Raw genomic sequence first — 23,282 nt, 5'->3', positions numbered from 1 at the left:
CCCGGAGGAAACCCACGCACACACGGGGAGGATGTGCAGACTCCGCACAGACAGTGACCCAAGCCAGAATCGAACCTGGGACTCTGGAGCTGTGAAGCAATTGTGCTATCCACAATGCTACCGTGCTGCCCTTAATAATAAATTATGGTTAGCATCAATGCTTCACAGCTCCAGGGTCCCAGGTTCGATTCCCGGCTGGGGCACTGTCTGTGTGGAGTCTGCACATCCTCCCCGTGTGTGCGTGGGTTTCCTCCGGGTGCTCCGGTTTCCTCCCACAGTCCAAAGATGTGCGGGTTAGGTGGATTGGCCATGCTAAATTGCCCGTAGTGTAAGGTTAATGGGGGGATTGTTGGGTTACGGGTATACGGGTTACGTGGGTTTAAGTAGGGTGATCATTGCTCGGCACAACATCGAGGGCTGAAGGGCCTGTTCTGTGCTGTACTGTTCTATGTTCTATGTCTATGTTCTACACTCCATTATTCTACCCTAATCCATGTACCTATCCAATCCACCATTCACCTTAAATTTTTGTCCCCTTGTAATGGTTTGTTCTACCCGGGGCAAAAGTCTCTGACTGTCTACTCTATCTATTCCACTGATCATCTTATAAACCTCTATCAAGTCGCCCCTCATCCTTCTCCGTTCTAATGAGAAAAGGCCTAGCACCCTCAACCTTTCCTCGTAAGACCTACTCTCCATTCCAGGCAACATCCTGGTAAATCTCCTTTGCACCTTTTCCAAAGCTTCCACATCCGTCCTAAAATGAGGTGACCAGAAATACACACAGTACTCCAAATGTGGCCTTACCAAGGTTTTGTACAGCTGCATCACCACCTCATGGCTCTTAAATTCAATCCCTCTGCTAATGAATGCTAGCACACCATAGGCCTTCTTCACAGCTCTATCCACTTGAGTGGCAACTTTCAAAGATCTATGAGCATAGATCCCAAGATCTCTCTGTTCCTCTACATTGCCAAGAACCCTACCGTTAACCCTGTATTCCGCATTCATATTTGTCCTTCCAAAATGGACGACCTCACACTTTTCAGGGTTAAACTCCATCTGCCACTTCTCAGCCCAGCTCTGCATCCTATCTATGTCTCTTTGCAGCCGACAACAGCCCTCCTCACTATCCACAACTCCACCAATCTTCGTATCATCTGCAAATTTACTGACCCACCCTTCAACTCCCTCATCCAAGTTATTAATAAAAATTACAAACAGCAGAGGACCCAGAACTGATCCCTGTGGTACGCCACTGGTAACTGGGCTCCAGGCTGAATATTTGCCATCCACCACCACTCTCTGACTTCTATCGGTTAGCCAGTTCGTTATCCAACTGGTCAAATTTCCCACTATCCCATGCCACCTTATTTTCTGCATAAGCCTACCATGGGGAACCTTATCAAATGCCTTACTAAAATCCATGCACACTACATCCACTGCTTTACCTTCATCCACATGCTTGGTCACCTCCTCAAAGAATTCAATAAGACTTGTGAGGCAAGACCTACCCCTCACAAATCCGTGCTGACTATCCCTAATCAAGCAGTGTATTTCCAGATGCTCAGAAATCCTATCCCTCAGTACCCTTTCCATTACTTTGCCTACCACCGAAGTAAGACTAACTGGCCTGTAATACCCAGGGTTATCCCTATTCCCTTTTTTGAACAGGGGCACGACATTCGCCACTCTCCAATCCCCTGGTACCACCCCTGTTGACAGTGAGGACGAAAAGATCATTGCCAACGGCTCTGCTGATAGAATTTTTCATCAAGGTGGAGAGGGACGTTGTTGATTTTGAGATTAGGATCTTGAATTTTAATAAAGGGAACTACAATGATTTGTGGCGTGAGTTGGCTACGATTGATTGGGAAATGTTCCTTGAAGGAAAGACTGTGGATAGGAATGGCAAACTTCAAGGAGTGCACGGGGGAACTTTAACAATTGTTTATTCATGTCTGGCACAAAAATAAAATAGAAAAGGTGACCAAAAAGGAAATTAAGAGATTGTACTCAATCTGAGGAAGAAGCATACAAATTGGCCAAGAAAAACAACAGACCTGAGCATTGGAAACAGTTTCGAAATCAGCAAAGAAAGACCAAGGGATTGATTAAGAAGCGGAAAATTGAATATGAGAGTAAGCTTGCAGGGAACATACAAACTGAAGAGCTGTGTGCTCAGTAGCTTTATTCTGATCAGGCAATTATTTCCATTCATTGATAACAGCGATCAATCAAACTGGCTTCCCCTGATGACAATCCTAATTGAATCATAGCCGCACAATTTACATCACATTCCCACCTCGCTATCGCGAGAGGCGCATCATTCCCGCTGATAATATCGAGCAACACTTCCCAATTTACATGAAAAGTATAAACGAAAGATTTGCATTACTATCACATTAATATAGTGTCTTTCACAACTTCAAGGTGTCCCAAAGCCCTTTCACAATCAATGAAGTACTTTTGGCAGTGTAGTCACTGCTGCAATGTAGGAGACACAGCAGCCAAGTGTGGGCACAGCAAGCTCCCACAAATAGTAATGTGATAACGTCCAGACAGCCTGCACCAGCGACGTTGACAGAGGGATGAATATCGGCCAGATGCTCGCCTGCTCCAATTTTAAATTGCGTTGTGGGAGCTTTTGACGCCCCACCTGAACAGAGAGATAGAGCCTCGCAGTGACATCTCATCCAAAGGCAGTGCAGCACTCCCTCAGTACTGAGCGTAACATGCCAGCCTAGACTGTGTGATCTGGTGTGAGAAGCAAAGATGCTGCATTTATCAGCAAAAAGCGAGTGATGCTAACCCTGCAAAGACATATTGACATGATGATTGGTGCTTAATAAGGGGGGAGCAGGCGGGTGCCAGATTTCACAGTCATTTGCTGACAATTGGAGGAAAATCTAACTCCTTAAAGGCCTTTTAACAGTGGTTTTGGCAGCTGACTAGGAAATAAACTGCACACTCCATACTCCAACAATAAAACTAAAGACACTGGAATGGAACTTTAAAAACAAGCTATTAGACATGATTGCTCGGCAGTTAAATGATGGAGAAATGTTTCTTGAAGGTTTTAATGTGTTGCCAGCTTCATGTGGTTTGTATGGAATTGTACCACAGGTTTGCAAACTACAAGCAGACAGAGATGTGAGCTGAAACAAATCTTACTTTCGAGACCCTTTCTGTTGGAAAGCCATAGCTGACGTCCTGAAGCCTTTGCACTAATCCTGATAGTGAATGCAAAGGACCTTACCTGATCATGTCATTATATAAGAGTTGTATAGCGGGGCTGGTTTAGCACACTGGGCTAAATCGCTGGCTTTTAAAGCAGACCAAGGCAGGCCAGCAGCATGGTTCAATTCCCGTACCAGCCTCCCTGAACAGGTGCCGGAATGTGGCAACTAGGGGCTTTTCACAGTAACTTCGTTGAAGCCTACTCGTGACAATAAGCGATTTTCATATCATTCAGTGTTTGTGCCCTGGTAAAGGTCCTTCATGGCCCCTTCTTCCAGGAGGCCCCTTGTGCAGGAGAACGGGGTCAAATAAACAACCATTTACTCTATCGTGAGATCACAAGACCAAGGAGGAGGCCATTCAGCCCCTCAAGCCTGCTTCGCTGTACAGTAAGATTCTGCCTGTGTCTTCAGCTCCCCTTTCTTGCCTACCCCACAATAATTTGTTGTATGTTGGTTAGCCTAGCTGAGGAATGATTACTGCGAAGTTGATACGTCCAAATAATAACTGGTTTATTATGTACCAGTGAACTATGTACAGCTATCAGTGATTAGGTGCTACACTGCTGAAGCCAGGAACATTCTGCCCCTCAGCTCCTTGTCAGGTGTTCTCTTACATCATCATTATGTGCTATTTACATTGTTGCTCATTATGTTTTCCCTTAATTTGCTCTGTTTTAATAACCTTTGCTCTAGAGTCGCCAGGCATCTTTCTGATACCACCACGAGGTTCAAAGCCAAGTACTGATCAATAACTCAATACACCAGTTAGTAAGTTTGAAATCAATACACATTTATTATACACACAGTCAATTACTACTCATGCATAAACTCTACTTACTAAACTATCACTATTACTAAAAGCCTATACTTAGCTTCGAGTGGCCCACCAGGTCAGAGGAACAATGGCCGTTGTCCGGTTCTGATTCTGCTGGCTTCGAACTGGTACGGAATAGTAGCTAGGAGCGTCTATCTCGTAGCGTGCGTTGATCTGAGACTTACTTGGTTGATGCAGCTGCTAGGCAGGTCTCTCCTCGCTGAGAGCCAAGGCCAAGAGAGCGAACTGAACTTGGGGACGCTATCTTATAGTCCCCAGGGGTTTTGCGCTCTTCTGGGCGGACCCCGGACTTGGTCCCAATTAATTGGACCATGTCCCAATCGTTCCTATCGATTTTCTCCAAGTTGTTCCCTGATCCTTGGGCGGGCCCTACGTGGCCATTGGCCTGCCTTTGTTTTAGCTCCCACTGGCGCCGGGGAGTCTGTCCTGGTCTCAATTGTTTCAATGTTTCTTTTTGTCCCTGGAGATAGCTCATTAATATGTTAATGGCTATTGGTTTCAGTTCTGTCTGGGTTCTGCAAATCTTAATACACAGGAAACCTTGCACCTGCTTGTTTTCTCTGGTGTTGTCCGTTTTTCCCTGCACTCCTTGCGAGTGTCCATTTTGAATCGTGACGTGGTCACCCCAGGTGGCTACAACATTTTCCCACACTTCAATCATGACAAAGTCGAATACTACATCTCGCTCCAAGTTTTCATCCATATTGTTATCATTCATTCATACCATCCGCACACCACCCACATGTTTCTGGCATTACTGATTCACCCTGCTCGGAGGCTTCATCGCTCTCCCTGGCCGGGATTCTCCCTTACCCGGCAGGGCGGGAGGTCCCGGCCGGACGGAGTGGCGTGAACCACTCCGACGTCAGGCCGCCCCAAAGGTGCGGAATTCTCCGCACCTTTAGGGGCTAGGCCCATGCCGTAGTGGTTACCGCTCCGCCGGCCGGCGCGAATGGCCTTTGGCGCCACGCCAGCCGGGGCCGAAAGACCGGCCGGCAGAAGTCCGCGCATGCGTCAGTGGGTCAGCAGCTGCTGATGTCATACCGGCGCATGCGCAGGGGAGGGGGCCTCTTCCGCCCCCACATTGGTGAAGGCCATGGCGGGGCGGAAGAAAAAGAGTGCCCCCACGGCACAGGCCCACCCGCCGATCAGTGGGCCCCGATCGCGGGCCAGGCCACCATGGAGGCACCCGCCGCCCCTCCAGGACCCCGAAGCCCATCCACGCCGCCAATCCCGCCGGTACCAGAGGTGGTTTAAACCACGCCGGTGGGAAAGGCCTGTCAGCGGCGGGACTTCGGCCCATCACGGGCCGGAGAATCGCCGCGGAGGGCCTGACGACCGGCGCGGCACAATTCCCACCCCCGCCGAATCTCAGGGAGCGGAGAATCCGGAACACGGCGGGGACGGGATTGACGCCGGCCCCTGGGGGTCGGAGAATTCCGCGCCCTGATTACATTCTTTTCACAAGACCAGTGGTCTCGATCTCTCTGAACTTCTTGTCCTTGACTTGGAGGGTCTTCTTTGAGATTTGTAGGACCTGCTCCTTGCTCTGTTTCTGACTCAATGTCTGGCTCTTCCAAATATATATATATATTTAATATTTTTTATTCTCCTTTTTCACATTTTCTCCCAAATTTACACCCAACACTAAACTATAATCAGTAACGAATGTAATGTCAATTCCCATATCAATAACAATGGTCCCACCCTCCCACCAAACCCCAAACATTAGCCCGCATGTTAACATAAACAAATGATAGAGGGATCAGGAATCACCCATAGTCACCATTAACACATACAGTCCCCCCTCCCCCCAACCCTCCCACCACCCCCCCCTAATGTTCGATGCGATCCAATTCTCGAAAGTGCATAATGAATAACGCCCATGAATTGTAGAATCCCTCCATCCTTCCCCTCAGTTCAAACTTAACCTTCTCAAGAGTCAAGAATTCCAGCAGGTCCCCCCACCACGCCAGGGCACAGGGTGGAGAGGCTGATCTCCACCCTAACAGGTGATACTATCGAGCAAAACTTCCCAATTTACATGAAAAGTATAAACGAGGCGATCAACGAGGCGAAGGCTACAACATCTGCCTCCGCGCGCGTTTCCAACCCCGGCTGGTCCGACACCCCGAATATGGCCTCCCGAGGGCCCAGGTCCAGTTTCACGTGCACCACTTTAGAGATCACCCTGAACACCTCCTTCCAGTCATCCTTCAGCTTTGGACAGGACCAAAACATATGAACTTGGTTTGCGAGGTCCCCCCCTGCCGCAACATTCACACACATCTTCTACCCCCTCAAAGAGCCGGCTCATCCTCGCCCTCGTGAGGTGTGCTCTATACACCACCTTCAGCTGTATCAGCCCCAACCTTGCACACGAGGTGGAGGCGTTCACCCTCCGGAGCACCTCACACCAGAGTCTCTCCTCCATATCCTCTCCCAACTCTTCCTCCCACTTTGCCTTGATCCCTTCTAGCAGCGCCCTCTCCTCCTCCAAAATAGCCCCCTAAACCGCCGATACTACCCCCTTCTCCAGTCCCCCTGTCGTCAGCACCTCCTCCAACAAGGCTCTTCCAAACATATAACTGATTGTTGTCTTTGGTGAACAGAAATAAGATTTCTCTGGTTCCTATCTATAGTACCTTCTGAAGTATGTACTAAATAAGATCTCCATTGTTTGTCATCACTCTGGATTGTTGTTATGTATCAGAGAGTACATCTCCTCTGATAAAGCATCATGTGATTTGTGGTGACGACAACAGAGAGTATTTGTGTTGGTTGCAGTTCTCTTAGATTGTGTAAGCAACATCTAATAAATCTTTCATTGTGTTTTTCAGAATCCAAGTGTTTGGCGTCTCCATACCTTTTCTCTCCATGGCAAACTGAGAGATATAACAAAATAAATTGGCAATGAGGATTGCCGAAGAACAAATTGCCGACAAGAACAGTGGAGATGGTGTCGAGAGCGGAGAAAGATTCTCTGGGCTGGATCCACACTAGTCAGAGGAGGCACGGCCACTGATGCTGAAGATTGTTTAAAAAGTGGAACACGACCATGGGTAAGAAGAACTAGAGTTTGAAAACTTGCTGCCGTTGAAGCAGATCAAGTCTGGGCTACAGGGACCATGCAAATGGCAAAAATTAATCGGGCTGCGGGACCGGGGATTCAGAAGTCTTCCGACTCTGTATAGGCCACTATTCGGGAAGAGGTCAAACCATAGTCAGGCAAAAAGAAAAATTTCTAAGTTGCTTTGTGGATAAAGGGATCGCTTGTGCCTTACATCCAGAAGAATTGGAAGGAAGGAAGTTGGTTAAACTATAGATCCTAGGAGCCGGTATCCGGAATGACGGGAAAAATGGATGCCATGGATGCATTTGATGATGACTGTAAGCCTTGGAACTCATATGAGGAGAGATTCCAATTGTATCTCACAGCGAATCAAACATCGGAGGACCTAAAGGTGGCTGCATTTCCCAGTTCAGTAGGGAGTAAAACTTCTATGCTCCTGCAAAGCTTAGTCCATCCAGAAAAGCCGGGAGATAAGACCTACAATGAGTTAATGAAGAGTTTAGAAGGGCATTTCTCACCAAGACCACTTTTAATTGCAGAAAGGGTTCAGTTCCACCGCCATAGTCAGGAAGCAGGTGAAAGCATTTCATAATTGGTAGCAACTTTCTTTATAATTCGTAGCAACTTTACAAAGCAAAATAGTGCGAAGTTGGCGCAACACTAGATTACACTCTTCGTGATAGGCTGGTATGTGGTGTCTGCAGTGAAGCTGTTCAGAGGAAGCTGCTTACGGTAAGCGATTTAACTCTCAAAGCTATTGTGGAAGTTGCCACATCTATGGAGCTAGCAACAAAAGATGCTTCACAGATAGGGGCTGGAGAGAATATGTACAAGATGGAGACCATCAGAGACATAGCTACAAGGGTACAACCATGCCATCAATGTACGCAGGTTGGACACTCAGCGGGGGAATGCTGCAGAAGAGAAAATAAGTGCAGGAACTGTGGCAAAAAGCGTGTTGGTCTCAGCAAATTTCACCAACACCAAAGGTGTGCAAGAAAAAAACACATCAATGCAGATTAGCCCTGACTGTAAGTTAGCAGACAAAGTTCAAGACCTTTCAGGAGATGACATACCCAGAAATCGTCAGGAGCTGAAACTAGGCACCTTGTCAGTGTGGGGCATTTCTGGGTGGCAACCAAATTAAAATGGAAGTGGATATGGGTGCACCTGCATTATTGACATCGGAGACAATTGATCACCAAAAGTTGAAACATCTGCCCTTAAAACCATCAAATGTTACCCAAAGGACACACACAGAAGTCGTCGTCCCATTAAAAGTCTTCCATTATGGTCAAATTAGAAATAAATGGACAAAGTTGCAGTTGCCTCTTCATGTTGTTTGTGGAAATTTTCCTGCTTTGTTTGGCAGAGCATAGTTGGCAAAGTAAATTAAACTGGGGAGCAGAGCAGCGAGTCAACTAATGGATTCAAAGAATGACCTACAACAACTTCTGGAGAAGTATGAGAAGGTGTTTGAAGATTCATTAGGCTCAATGACTGAAGTTGAAGTGCAACTAAAGGTCAAGCCAAACAGTAAACCAAAATTAATGGGGCGCAGTGTTATTTAGATGACATTCTCATCAGCGGTTCAAGTGAACAAGAACACTTGAAGAGCTGCTCTGAAACATCTACAAAACCATAATCTCCAAGTTAAAAAGGAAAACTGCGACATCCATAAATTACTTGCAACACATCATCGATAAAGGTGGATTAAATGAGGAGACAAATAGGGAAGCGAGGTGGCGCAGTGGGTTAGCCCTGCTGCCTCACAGAGCTGAGGTCCCAAGTTTGATCTCGGCTTTGGGTCACTGTCCGTGTGGAGTTTGCCCATTCTCCCGTGTCTGCGTGGGTTTCACCCCCACAACCCAAAAATGTGCAGGGTAGGTGGATTGGCCACGCTAAATTGCCCCTTAATTTAAAAAAAATGAATTGGGTACTCTAAATTTAAAAACAAAATAAGGAGACAAAGAAGATGACAGCGATCTTAGAGCACCACGTCTTCAGAATGTGACACAGCTGAGGTTGGTTTTAGGATTGCCCAATTATTATGGTAATTTGTGCTGAATTTGGCAACACGATTGAAGCCTTTACACGCTGTGTTATGGACCAAACAGGTACGACAACAGTCTGAAGAATGTAAAAGTGCATGTAACGAGGTAAAGGATGCTTTAAGAAGTCAGTTATAAGTTCACTGCAATTCCAAACTGAAGTTATCAGTTGCTTGCGATGCATCACCCTACCAGGTTGGTGTAGTTGCCTCACACATAATGCCTTCAGGAGAGGGATGACCTATACGATCTGCTTCATAAACCTATACTAACGCTGAAATGAATTATGCTCAGCTAGAAAAAGAGGCTTTGAGCATCATTTCAGGGTAAGAACGTTTTGTCAATACCTTTATGGGCGTCATTTTACTAATTTCTTGGATCATCGACCCTTAATAACAATCCTTGGCCATAAAAAGATATTCCTTCTTCAGGAGCTAGTACAGAGATGGTCCTTGATATTGTTGGCATGCACATATGATTGATATTCAATATCACAAATCAGAGCAATGTACAAGTGCTGATGCTTTGTCAAGATTGCCATTACAAGTCAAGCCAGAACCTGAAGAACATTTTATCAACATCCTGTATTTCTCACATGTACCTCTGACTCCATCTCAAGTTCAGAGATGAAGAAGAACCAATCGAGTAATGGGGAAAATTATGGACATGGTCCAAAAAGGAACAATGACAGGGGCCCATCGTCAAAATCCAGACCTCAAACCCTATATCACAAGAAGACTTGAGTTGACAGTCCAGGATGGAGATTTATTATTGGAAATCCGAGTGATTATTCCTCTGTGCTTCAGTAATAAAATCCTTAACCAACTACATGAAGGTCATCCTGATGTGGGGAGGATGAAGGAACTGGCAGGTAGATAGTTTTGGTGGCCAGGATTAGATACTCTGGTTGAAGAGGAAGTGGGGCAATGTCAGTCCTGTGCTCAAAGAAGAAACACTTCACCACTGCAAACCCAGACATCCTTGGGAATGGCCGACACAGCCATGGCAGAGAATATGCACAAACTACGCTGGCCCATTGAGGGACACATGTTCCTAGTGATAGGGGCTGGTTTAGCACACTGGGCTAAATCGCTGGCTTTTAAAGCAGCCCAAGGCAGGCCAGCAGCACGGTTCAATTCCCGTACCAGCCTCCCCAAACAGGCACCAGAATGTGGCGACTAGGGGCTTTTCACAGTAACTTCATTGAAGCCTACTCGTGACAATAAGCCATTTTCATTTTCATTTCATTTGTCGATGCACATTCTAAATAACCAGAAATAGTGATTATGAAATCCATGACGACAAACTATTGAGAAGCTGGACAACATATTTGCAAGATTTGGTCGACCGGAGCAGGTCGTAGGTGACAATGGAACTCAATTCACTTCGAAGGAGTTAAAGGACTACTTAAAATTAAATAGTATACAGCACAGAAAGTCAGCTCCACGCCGTCCGCAACAAATGGATTGGCCAACTGTTTCATTCAGTCACTGAAACATACCAAGGCATCAAAGGACCAGGGTGCATTAGCGAGAAGAGTGAAGAAATTCTTAATGTCTGACCGGGCCACTGCACACGCAACAACGGAGATCACCTGAAATGCTGCTGTTCAAAAGGAAACTGAGTTTGATCTTTTGATACCACCTGATACTTCAGAGATTGACGATGACAATAACAAGCACAGATTGCTAGGATGGAGCAAAACTCTAAAAAGTGAGTGTTCACTCGAGGAGAGCGAGTGCTAGTGGGCAGCTACACTACAATTGAGAAATGGGTATCTGTGAACATAGCAACAACAGGTCCAATATCATACAAACCTCTCAGGAAGTATTTCCATGGGAAAATCTAAGCAGTGATACTTCTGAACACAGACAAACTCAGATTCTGTTTCTGAGGAATCTTCAATACTTACGGAGATGGACTCAAGAGTAACTGCACAGTAAGTACCACCTACTGTAGGAGTAGAGGACACTGCCAAGGTCTCTAGTAGCCAGGTGCCAGAATGTCGAGTACAACCTAAAAGGAATTGATGTCCACCTGAGAGATTGTCTTATTAAATTGTAGATGTGGATATAGAAACAACGATAAGTGGGTCAGTTGTAAAAATGTTAAGACAGTTGTAGTTGTACTAAAGAAGAGAAGGGGGAGGACTGTTATGTATCAGAGAATAAGTCCCTGTTGGTGAAGTGTCACGTGATCTGCAGTGGCGGCAACAGAGAGTGTTTGCGTGATCTTCAGTTCTCCATCTTAGATTGTATCAGCAACATCTAATAAAACCTCTCATAGTGTTTGTAAGAATCTAAGTATGTAGCACCTCCATAACTTTTCTCTTTTCAACAAACTCAGGGATATAACACATTATTAATCCTTCTTTCCCTTGTTCTGGATCTGGACTTGATCCGTTTCTTCCTCTGTTCACTGTTATATTTTTCACAATCACATTTCCCTCGCTCTTCTTTCGATTTTGCAGGTTTATCCATCTCTTTGCATTTCACATGCTCCCTACCCTTGTACTTTTGAGAAGGTCACCACTGTTAGAGGAATGTGGTTTCTGAACAATTCTGTCACCACATTTTCATATTCCACTTTTGAAGCAATACTACAGAGTGATAAGTGACCACTCGTATTCTCCTGTTTTATCTGGTACATTCTTTTATTTTGCATTCGTTGTGAGTGATGGGACATCCCCACCACCCGCCCACCCACTCCTGGACATCCACCACCAAAACAAATGGACTATCAATCTCTGGAGCGTGTCAAAAAGTCAGCGTTGAAATTGCAATCGAGATCTTGCTGATTGACTTCTTCCATTTTCAGTAGAGGACTGAGGTTTATGTAAGCTGCTTAAAGGAGAGATTTCCTGATTCTGTAGAACATACAATGCTTCCAATATCTGCTTTCCTTTTTACTGGAGTGTCTCCTGTAACTTTTCCTTGACTCTTAATTCGATCCTGTCTGGATCATATCGTTGGGTTTCCATTGGCTTCAGGCAATGCAGTGGTAACCACAGTTCATGTCTGATAAAACTGTTACACGCACTCCAGTGTCTATTTTAAAGTTAGTGACATGTCTGTTGACATATATATCTGCATTCCAGAATGCATGTGGGGGTCATAGTCTCCCAAATGGAGAGAACACCCCTTTGTTTCAGACCACAACATAAAAACATAGGAAGAGGAATCGAGCATTCGAATCATGGAATCATCACGACACAGGAGGCTGTTCGGTTTACTGAGTCCATGCCAGCTCTTTGAAGAACAATCCAATCAGCCCCACTCCCCCAATCGCTCCCCATAACCCCCACAGGTTTATTTCCCACACATGTCTATCCAATTTCCTTTTGAAATTATTGATTGCCTCCGCTTCAACAACCCTCATAGGGAGCCAATTTGCCCCTCCCTCCATCACCAAGTCACAAGCCATGTACTGAGGTTCCCTTTATTCCGATTTCTGTTCTTGCCTGCATGTGAGATCAGCGTCTTTCCCCATTGTGCCACCATGGTGGCTGTTCCACATTTCCATGCGCCCCTCAGCACATAGCCCTGGACCTTGAAATGTGCTAGTCTGCAACACTCGGCCGAGGACAACCCTTTGCACTGGAAGACCAGCAAGTTTCAGATCGGACAAAAGAGCATCTTTCACCGAGTTGATGGTCTTCTAACCACAGTAGTTGTTTATCATGGTGTGTATCATTGGGAACACCCCATAGAGCACAGAGCTGGGGATGAACCTGGACAAAAGACACTGCATCTCTCTCCAGACCTTCTTTGCAAAGGCACATTCCAGAAGGAGGTGGAGAACAGTCTCTTCCCCACCACAACCACACAGTTCCCAAGAGTGAGAGGATAGTGTTGAAGACCCAATTGTCATGTAATGTTTCACTTACTTCTGAACCTTAAGGGACCAGTTAGCAACTGAGAAATGTCCCATCTACCTGAATCATAATAAATGGATAAATAACACGGGTACAATTTATGTGCTGAGCATGGAACAAGGGTCAGGACAAGAAACCTGCCTTGCGCCATTGGCTAGAAAGGAATTTAACACCTAGCTTCTACAAGAGGTACACAAGGTCATGTGGAATTTGCACCATTCCAACTACTCAGTCCGCAGACAAAATAGTTTATTTCTTTAATTGGCCGACGCAGCTGAATTTATTTTCACTGGGAGAAGAAGAACATTTTAGGAAGCTGTGATCCAGGTGCTCCATAATTCCTTGAAGCTGGCCGATTAAACTGGATTTAGCTGTTGAACTGGAAAAATTAAAAAAGCCTCGGGCTAAACCAAGTAGATGAGTGAAGACATTTTCTTTTCACTGATTAGGGGAGGCCATGGAACAGATTAACAACAAAATAAGTTAAATATTCTGTTGATTACCGTCTTCAAAAGAGGTGGCTAAATGCCTGCTTAGTGATTGCAGTGGAAGGCCATACAATTGAATGTCTCATGGGCCACATTCCGGCGCCTGTTCGGGTACACTGAGGGAGAATTCAGAATGTCCAATTCACCCAACAGCACGTCTTTCGAGACATGTGGGAGGAAACCGGAGCACCCGGAGGAAACCCACTCAGACACGGGAAGAACATGCAGACTCCACACAGACAGTGACCCAAGCGGGAATCAAACCTGGGACCCTGGAGCTGTGAAGCAACAGTGCTAACCACTGTGCTACCATGCCGCAACTTCATTGCAGTGTTAATGTAAGCCTACCAGTGACGATTATTATTAGTATTATTATTGTATTTTTATGTATTATTTGATGTAGTATTATTATGAAAATCATGGCCGTTCTGTTCTCGGGACCCTGGTGATGTGTGTGTCCAAAGGTTGCAACAGGAAAGGACTTGTATTCAGACCCTTGCACGTGTTGAGTGGGTAGAAATTTCACCTGAGGATCACACCTGAGGATCAGGCCCTCCAGTGAAGTATGGGGAGCGTTACACTGTCAGTGCTGTAGTTCTTCAAGTAAAGCACTGCACCAAGGTTCCACGCTCCCTCTCAGGCGGAGGTAGAAGATTCCTGGACTCTATTTGGGGAAGAGAAAGAGGGTTCTTTCCAGAGACCTGGTCGGTATTGTTTTGTCGACCAGCATCAACGTGCACAAGCAAAATACGGCCAATGCCTGAGACCTGAAATAAAAACAGAAAATGGGAAATATGCAAGAACTGGTGAACTGTTCTGGTGAAAGTTCATTGACCTGAAAAGTTAACCCTTTCTCTCTCCACAGATGCTGCCTGAGTATATCCAATATTTTATATTTTTATCGCTAAAACAGATGATCTAGCCATTCTCGCCTGGCAGTTGGGCAAACTCGCTGGGTTCAAATTGGTTGCTAGATTTTCTCAATGACTGCTCTGAGGCCTTACTGGAGAACTTCGTTGGCAATAAAACGCTTTGAGGTCATGAAAGGTGCTACTTAAATGCAAGTTCTCTCTTTTTCTTTCAATCCCGCTGGATGTGCTGCGATAGTGAATACCTTGCAGATATTTCCGGATGTGTCAGGGAATTGGATACAGCGAAACATTCAGCCTAGTTCAGCAACCCAAAAACTCGCCAGTGCTTTGTGTCAGGAAATCCTAAAGTTATTGCTTTGACAAGACAATGGTTCTCTGCTTTTACAGCGGTCTGAGTATGAGATGCCGGCACCATCTGTCTCAGGACTGGAGAATGTTGGTCATTGTGTTGGGGTGAAACCGACTGAAAATCCCTTCTGTTATTCATTATATGCTCACGTTGTGATTTCAAAGATGAATTAAAACACGTGAACTCACACCCAAACACACATATACACATATGCACACTCTTTGTTCTTTTAACACACCCATACAAATTTCTAGAACCTGTATACACACATTGATACATTAAAACACACTGGAGATGTGGGCACACAGCAGGGCACTGTGACAATATGTATCTTGTAAGGAATACAAAGGGTTGACAATTTGATATTAATACTTCTCACCACCAGATGGAGATAAGGAGCAGTCATATAAATATCACGTGACTCCTGGGATTCTGGGAGAAGGTGTTTAGTTGTGAGATTTTTTTGTTAATAATCTTTATTGTCACAAGTAGGCTTACATTAACACTGCAATGAAGTTATTGTGAAAAGCCTCTAGTCGCCACATTCAGGCACCTGTTCGGGTACACAGAGGGAGAATTCAGAATGTCCAAATTGTCTAACAGCACACCTTTCAGGACTTGTGGGAGGAAACCGGAGCACCCGGAGGAAACCCACGCAGACACGGGGAGAGCGTGCAGACTCCGCACAGACAGTGACCCAAGCCGGGAATCAAACCTGGGACCCTGGTGTTGCGAAATAACACTGCTAACCACTGTGCTACCATGCCACCCAGATAGATTAGTTGCTTAGTGTAGTATTCTGTAGTTAGAGATATTGTATAGTTTAATTTAATAACCTATACCTGGTGACTTGTTTGAATCTTATTTAAGTAGTGTAAATAAATCAACTTTGTTCAGTAACTTAGCTTGATGTCCTTTGTTCAACACTACGTTCTCAAGACATCCTGATAGACACAACAGAGGACATCACAGTTCTGCACGTTCTGGCCAGCCCAGTTTTTCAGTAGAGCAAACAATTAATCTCACTCGCTTACTCCCTCTCTATAATCCTATTCATTCATTTGGTCTTTGTGAGTCTTTGCCGTGAACAGATTGGCTGGGTAGCAAGAGCAATGAAGTAAGCCAGAATTTGGAAAGTGCTTTGGCATCTTGTGAGGATATGATTTGGCACTATATAAATATAAGTTATCTCTTTCATGTAGAATATGAGCGGATAGTCTTGATGTTTGTTTGATTTATCTTGGAGGGTCAGAACCGTCTCGGAATGTGGATATCACCGGCATGTCTGCCATTTATTGTCTAATGTTAGTTGGCTTTGAGAAGTTGGTAGTGAGCCTCCTGATAAACCCATTGCAGTCCAGGTGGTGACGGCACTCCCACAGTATTATTAGGCGGGGAGGCAGTATTGTCACTGGGTTAGCAATCCAGAGATCCAGGGTAGCTCAATGGTCAGCACTGTTGCGTCACAGCGCCAGGGCCCCGGGTTCAATTCCCGCTTGGGTCACTGTCTGTGCGGAGTCTGCACTTTACAGGCGCCAGAGTGTGGTGACTGGGTGATTTTGACAGTAATTGCATTGCAGTACTAATGTAAGCCTACTTGTGACAATACTAAAGATTAATATTATTAATGGCCTGGGGACCTGGGTTCGAATCCCAACCAGGGCAGAGGGTAGAATTTGAATTTGATTGTTGTAAAACCCATCTGGTTCACCAAAGTCCTTTCGGGAAGGAAATCTGTCATCCTTACCTGGTCTGGCCAACATGTCCCACAGCAGTATTGTTGACCTTAAATGCCCTGAGGGATGGGCAATAATTGCTGGCCTGCCCGCCTCCCATGAATGAATTTTTAAAAAGGTGGGGTGTTCCCAGATTTGACCCAGCAACAATGAAGGAATGCATTGTGGATAGCACAATCGCTTCACAGCTTCAGGGTCCCAGGTTCGTTTCCGGCTTGGGTCACTGTCTGTGCGGAGTCTGCACATCCTCCCCGTGTGTGCGTGGGTTTCCTCCGGGTGCTCCGGTTTCCTCCCACAGTCCAAAGATGTGCAGGTTAGGTGGATTGGCCATGATATATTGCCCTTAGTGTCCAAAATTGCCCTTAGTGTTGGGTGGGGTTACTGGGTTATGGGGATAGGGTGGAGGTGTTGACCATGGGTAGGGTGCTCTTTCCAAGAGCCGGTGCAGACTCGATGGGCTGAATGGCCTCCTTCTGCACTGTAAATTCTATGATTCTATGATTTAAAGGGGTACTTGGAGGACATAATGTGACATGGTTTGGGAGGTGCTATTGAAGAAGTCTTAATGAATAAAGGCTTATAAATATGCTTTGGGTAGTGAAAGTCAGGAGGTGAGCCATTCACTGCTGTGATATTCACCCACAGCGGTGTTTTGAGTCCACGATACAGTGAATCATGTAAAGTCTGCCAAAAGGACAGTGCCTGCTCCATGTGTTTTGGGAACACAGCTATTTCAAAGGGATTGCTTTCTGTTTTTCTTGCATACTTATTTAATCAGGATTAAAGTAGGCTCTGCTATTTATTTGACTGTTGGGAAAAAAGTCTTGATGGCAAGCAGAATGAAGATTATTGCCAATATTGTACTGCTTTTGAAGTTAATGTATTTGGGGGGGGTTTGTTAACACAGTGGGCAAGGGAATAATCCTCCTCCTGTGTGACCCGTTTCCAGTTTAGCCCAAAAATGTCTGGATTTGCAAAACGTAGCTTCGTGGAGCTGAAATCCTGGAATTTCCAGCTCCCAAATTAGAGGGTTGCAGACTTTTTTTTATAAACATTTTATTGAGGTATTTATGGTTTTATAACAACAACAGAAGGTACATGAAAATATAAACATAGTGCTAAAGCCGTCTTCCTCCCGTACAGGTCCCACCTTTACTAACCCCCTACTCTAAACTAAACTAACCCCCACCCCCAGTTAATTTCCCGCAAAGAAGTCGATGAACGGTTGCCATCTCCGGGCGAACCATAACAGTGACCCCCTCAAGGCGAACTTGATTTTCTCCAAACAGAGAAAGCTAGCCATGTCCGATAGCCAGGTCTCCGACTTCGGGGGCTTTGAGTCCCTCCAAGCTAATAGTATCCGTCTCCGGGCTACCAGGGAAGCAAAGGCCAGAACGTCTGCCTCTTTCTCCTCCTGGATTCCCGGGTCGTCCGACACTCCGAAAATCGGCACCTCTGGACTCGGTGCCACTCTTGTTTTTAACACCGTGGACATGACATCTGCAAACCCCTGCCAGAATCCCCTAAGCTTCGGACATGCCCAGAACATATGGATATGGTTCACTGACCCTCCCACACACCTTGCGCACCTGTCTTCTACCCCAAAGAACCTGCTCATCCGGGCCACTGTCATGTGGACCCGGTGACCGACCTTAAATTGTATCAGGTTGAGCCTGGCACATGATGTGGACACTTTGACTCTACTCAAAGCGTCCACCCAGAGACCATCCTCTATCTCTCCTCCTAACTCCTCTTCCCACTTACGTTTCAACTCCTCAGTCTGCGTCTCCTCTGACCCCATGAGTTCCTTGTAAATATCAGAAACCCTTCCTTCTCCCACCCACATTCTGGAAACTACCCTGTCCTGTATCCCCCTTGGTGGTTGGAGCGGGAAGGTTGAGACCTGCCTGCGTAGGAAGTCCTGCACCTGCAGGTACCTAAACTCGTTCCCTCCCGTCAATTCAAATTTCTCCTCTAACTCCCTCAGGCTAGAAAAGCTCCCCTCTATAAACATATCTCCCATCCTCTCAATCCCTGCTCTCTGCCATCTCCGGAACCCTCCATCCAGCCTTCCAGGGGCAAACCGGTGATTATTACAGATTGGAGACCAGACCGATGCTCCCTCCGCTCCCACATGCCTCCTCCATTGCCCCCAGACCATCAGGGCCGCCACCACCACCATGGGGCTGGTGGAGTACCGTGCCCCCAAACTAGTGCCCTTGCATGATGCCATCTCTACTCGCTCCCATACCAACCCTCCACCCACTTCCTGATCATGGCTATATTCACCGCCCAGTAATAATTACTAAAGTTCGGCAGCGCCACCCTGTCCTCCCCCCCCCCCGGCTACGCTACAGTCTTACCCACCCATACGAAGCCAGACATCACCTTATTGACCCGTTTAAAGAAGGACTGTGGAGTAAAGACGGGGAGACACTGAAACACAAACAGGAATCTCGGGAGGACCGTCATTTTCACTGTCTGCACCCTCCCAGCTAGTGACAACAGGAGCGCATCCCACCTTCGGAAATCTTCATTCATTTGGTCTACTAGTCGGGCCAGATTTAACTTTTGTAGCCGTTACCATTCCTACACCACCTGGATGCCTAGGTACCGAAAGCTTCCCCCCATCCACTCTAAACGGCCGCTCCCCAATCGCCTCTCCTGCCCCCTTCCCTGGATCGCAAACATCTCACTTTTCCCCATGTTCAGTTTATAACCTGAAAACCGGCCAAATTCCCCCAGAATCCTCATAATTTCTTCCATCCCTTCTAGTGGGTCCGAAACATATAGGAGCAGGTCGTTTGTATATAGCGAGACTCTGTCTCCCCCCCCCGGACCAGCCCCTTCCAGTCCCTTGAGGCTCTCAGTGCAATTGCCAGCAGCTCTATGGCCAGCGCAAACAATAGTGGGGAGAGGGGGCATCCCTGTCTCATCCCCCAGTGCAGTCTAAAATAGTCCGATGTTGACCTGTTTGTCTGTATACTCGCACTGGAGCCTGATACAGCAACCTGACCCAGTCAATGAATCCCCGCCCAAATCCAAACCACCTCAGTACCTCCCACAGATATTCCCATTCCACCCGATCAACGCCTATTCTGCATCCATTACGATCACTACCTCCACCGCCCTACCTTCTGGAGGCACCATAATCACATTTAACAACCTTCTTACGATGGCCGCCAACGGCCTGCCCTTAACAAATCCTGTCTGGTCCTCCCCAATCACGTCCCGAACGGAGTCTTCAATCCTAGAGGACAAGATTTTGGCCAACAATTTGGTGTCTACATTTAGTAGGGAGATCGGTCTGTAGGACCCACATAGCTCACGGTCCTTATCCCGCTTCAGGATCAATGAGATAATGGCCTGTGACATCGTCGGGGGAAGCCCCTTTCGCTCCCTTGCCTCATTAAATGTCCTCATCAGCAGTGACCCCAATATCCCAGAGAACTTTTTATAAAACTCCACTGGGTACCCGTCTGGCCCCGGGGCTTTACCTGACTGCATGATCTTCAGCCCCTCTGCTATTTCCTCAAACCTGATCAGGGCCCCCAGCCCTTCTGCCAACCCCCCGTCCACCTTCAGGAACATCGGCCCCCCTAAAAATTGCCTCATCCCCTCCGGCCCAGCTGGGGGTTCCGACTCATACAACCTGCTGTAAAACTCCTTGAACGCCTTATTCGCCCCTGCTGAATCTCCAACCAGGTTCCCGTCCCCGTCTTTTACTTTTCCAATCTCCCTGGCTGTCTCCCTCTTTCTGAGCTGCTGCGCGAGCATTCTGCTGGCCTTCTCTCCATAGTCATAGATCGCTCCCCTCGCCTTCCTCAGCTGCTCTACCGCCCTCCCTTTAGTTAACAAGCCAAACTCCGCCTGTAGCCTCTGTCGCTCTCTTAGAAGCCCTGCCTCTGGGGTCTCCACATACCTCCTGTCGACCTGCAATATCTCCTTTATCAGTCGATCCGTCTCTGCTCTGTCTGCCTTCTCCCTATGGGCCCGTATCGAGATCAGTTCCCTTCTAACCACTGCCTTCAATGCCTCCCAGACCACCGCCGCCGAAACTGCACGCGTGTTGTTAACTTCCAGGTAGTTCTGAATAATTTCCTCAGCTGCCCACACACCTCTTCAGCAGCTAACAGTCCCACGTCCAGCCTCCAGTGCGGGCGCTGGCTACTCTCCTTGCTAACCTGTAGGTCAATCCAGTGCGGGGCATGACCTGAGATTGTGATCGCCGAATACCCCGTGTCCACTACCCCCGTCAGTAGAGCCCTGTTCAAAATAAAAAAGTCAATCCGGGAGTACACTTTATGCACGTGTGAGTAAAAGGAGAACTCCTTCACCTTCGGCTGCCCAAATCTCCACAGGTCCACCCCCCCATTTGCTCCATAAACCCCTTTAGCTCCTTTGCCATTGCTGGCACCCTGCCTGTCCTTGAGCTCGACCGGTCTAGCCCTGGGTCGATGACTGTGTTAAAGTCCCCCCCCCCCCAATAACCAACTTGTGCGAATCCAGGTCAGGGGTCTACCCCAACATCCTCTCTATAAACTCCACATCATTCCAATTTGGCGCGTGCACATTCACGAGTACCACCGGCAGGCCCTCCAGCTTGCCATTAACCATAATGTACCGGCCTCCCACATCTGCAATTATTCTTCCTGCCTCGAATGACACTCGCTTGTTAATCAGGATCGCGTCCCCTCTAGTCTTAGAGTCCAGCCCCGAGTGAAAAACCTGTCCGACCCATCCCTTCCTTAATCTAATCCGATCAGTTACTCTAAGTGGCGTCTCCTGTAACATTACCATGTCCGCCTTCAGTCCTCTCAAATGCGCGAACACGCGTGCCCTCTTAATCGACCCATTTAGCCCTCTTACGTTCCAGGTGATCAGCCTGGTTAGGGGGCTTATCGCCCCCCTCCCCCCCTTCACCGATCAGCCATCACCTTTCTTGGGCAAGGCTCCAGCCCGCGCCCCGTGTATCCACCGGCCCGCCCCAGGCAACCTCCGCCCCCCGACCTCCTTTCTGTCCCACAGCAAAAGTCCCTTCCCCGTCAGCAGAACATTTCCCCCCTCCCGCCCCCCCCCCTCCCCAGAAACAGCACTATGTAAACCAACCCCTTCAACAAGCATAACATCTGCTCACCCCCCACTGCGCTTCCGTGACCCCCGCCCATGGCACGACACATTCCCCCACCTATTGGTCCCCCCTCCCCCGGCTCGGACACACATATTCAAAAGAAAAACAATCCCAATACAATTGCCTGAAAAAAACCCGAACAACAAAGAAAAATTCAAACAGAAGATCTAACATTCACACCTCCATCCCCCATCAGTGCAAATGCAAACTTTAACTCACACAGCTCTGCAACAGGCCCCAGATCAATATAGAAGGCATTACCAATAACGTCTGAAAAACAAGAAACTTTTTTAACGTGAGCGCTGCAGCAAAGTTCAAAGTCCTCAGTCTGCCACCAGCCTTTCCTTCTAGTGAAGTCCATCGCTTCCTCGGGCGACTCAAAATAAAAATGTTGCTCCTCATATGTGACCCAGAGACAGGCCAGATACAGCAGTCCAAACTTCACCTTTTTCTTAAAAAGGGCCGACTTTATCTGGTTAAACCCCGCTCTTCTCCTGGCCACCTCCGCACTCAGATCCTGATCGATCCGCAGGATACTGTTCTCCCATTTACAGCTCCGTGTCTGCCTGGCCCACCCTAAAATACACTCCTTGTCCAAATACCTGTGGAATCTCACCACCATTGCCCTCAGGGGGTCCCCCAGAAGCGGCTTCCTCGCGAGCGCTCTGTGAGCCCTGTCCACCTCCAAGGGTCGGGAGAACATCCCATCCCCCAGCAGCTTCACGAACATGCCCGCTATGTATGCCCCAGCGTCCGCTTCTTCGGACCCCTCCGGGAGACCGACGATTCTCAACTCTGCCAGCGGGACTTATTCTCTAGATCCTCCACCTTCTCCAGGAGCCTTTTCTGCTGGTCTCTCAGCATCCCCACCTCCAACTCCATTGAGTTTGATGTTCCTCCTGCTCAGTCAGCGCCTTCTCTACTTTCTGGATCGCCCGGTCTTGAGTCTAAGTTCCAGCCGCGTAATCGATTCCTCAATCGGGTCCAAGCATTCCTGTTTCTGCTTGGCGAAGCCCTCCTGAATAAACTGCATCAGCTGCTCCGTTGACCGCTGGGTCGACAAGCCAGGACCCCGGTCGTCTGCCATGCTTTCTCCTGCTGCAGTTTCAGCCCAGGCCTTCTCTGTTTGTCCATTACTTCCTTTACGAGCACTTCTGGTCCGCCTCTCCATGCACCGATATAGGAATCCACTCCACAATTGCCTCTACCATCAATTTACCGAATCAAGTCCGACAAAAAATCGGGGGAAAAGGTCCAAAGGTCCGACCCGAGTGGGAGACACCAAATGTGCGACCTACTCCTTCATAGCTGCCACCAGAAATCCGAGGGTTGCAGACTTGACTCCAAGATAAAATCAAGGTTGACCTGATTATTTGAGACAACTTATCTGTACTGATCCTAGTGACAGGATGAAGAGACTTCAGCATCAGGGAAAAGTGAAGGAGTCATAATTAAAGTGATCACGAGTTGAGAAATAAGACTGGAGCAAGGGAGAGGAGGGGGGAAACCCAAGCTATAGCGTGAGAAATTATTGTGAGAGGGAGGCAGAAATGATAGCGGGCGTGATCTACCAGCCACAATGGGCGGGACCCACTATCTCATGGTTAGATAGTGGTGGGGAACGCACTGAC

Source organism: Scyliorhinus canicula, chromosome 16 (genome assembly GCF_902713615.1).
Source record: "Scyliorhinus canicula chromosome 16, sScyCan1.1, whole genome shotgun sequence".
In the NCBI taxonomy this organism is placed as follows: Eukaryota; Metazoa; Chordata; class Chondrichthyes; order Carcharhiniformes; family Scyliorhinidae; genus Scyliorhinus; species Scyliorhinus canicula.
This window is presented reverse-complemented; position numbering follows the sequence as displayed.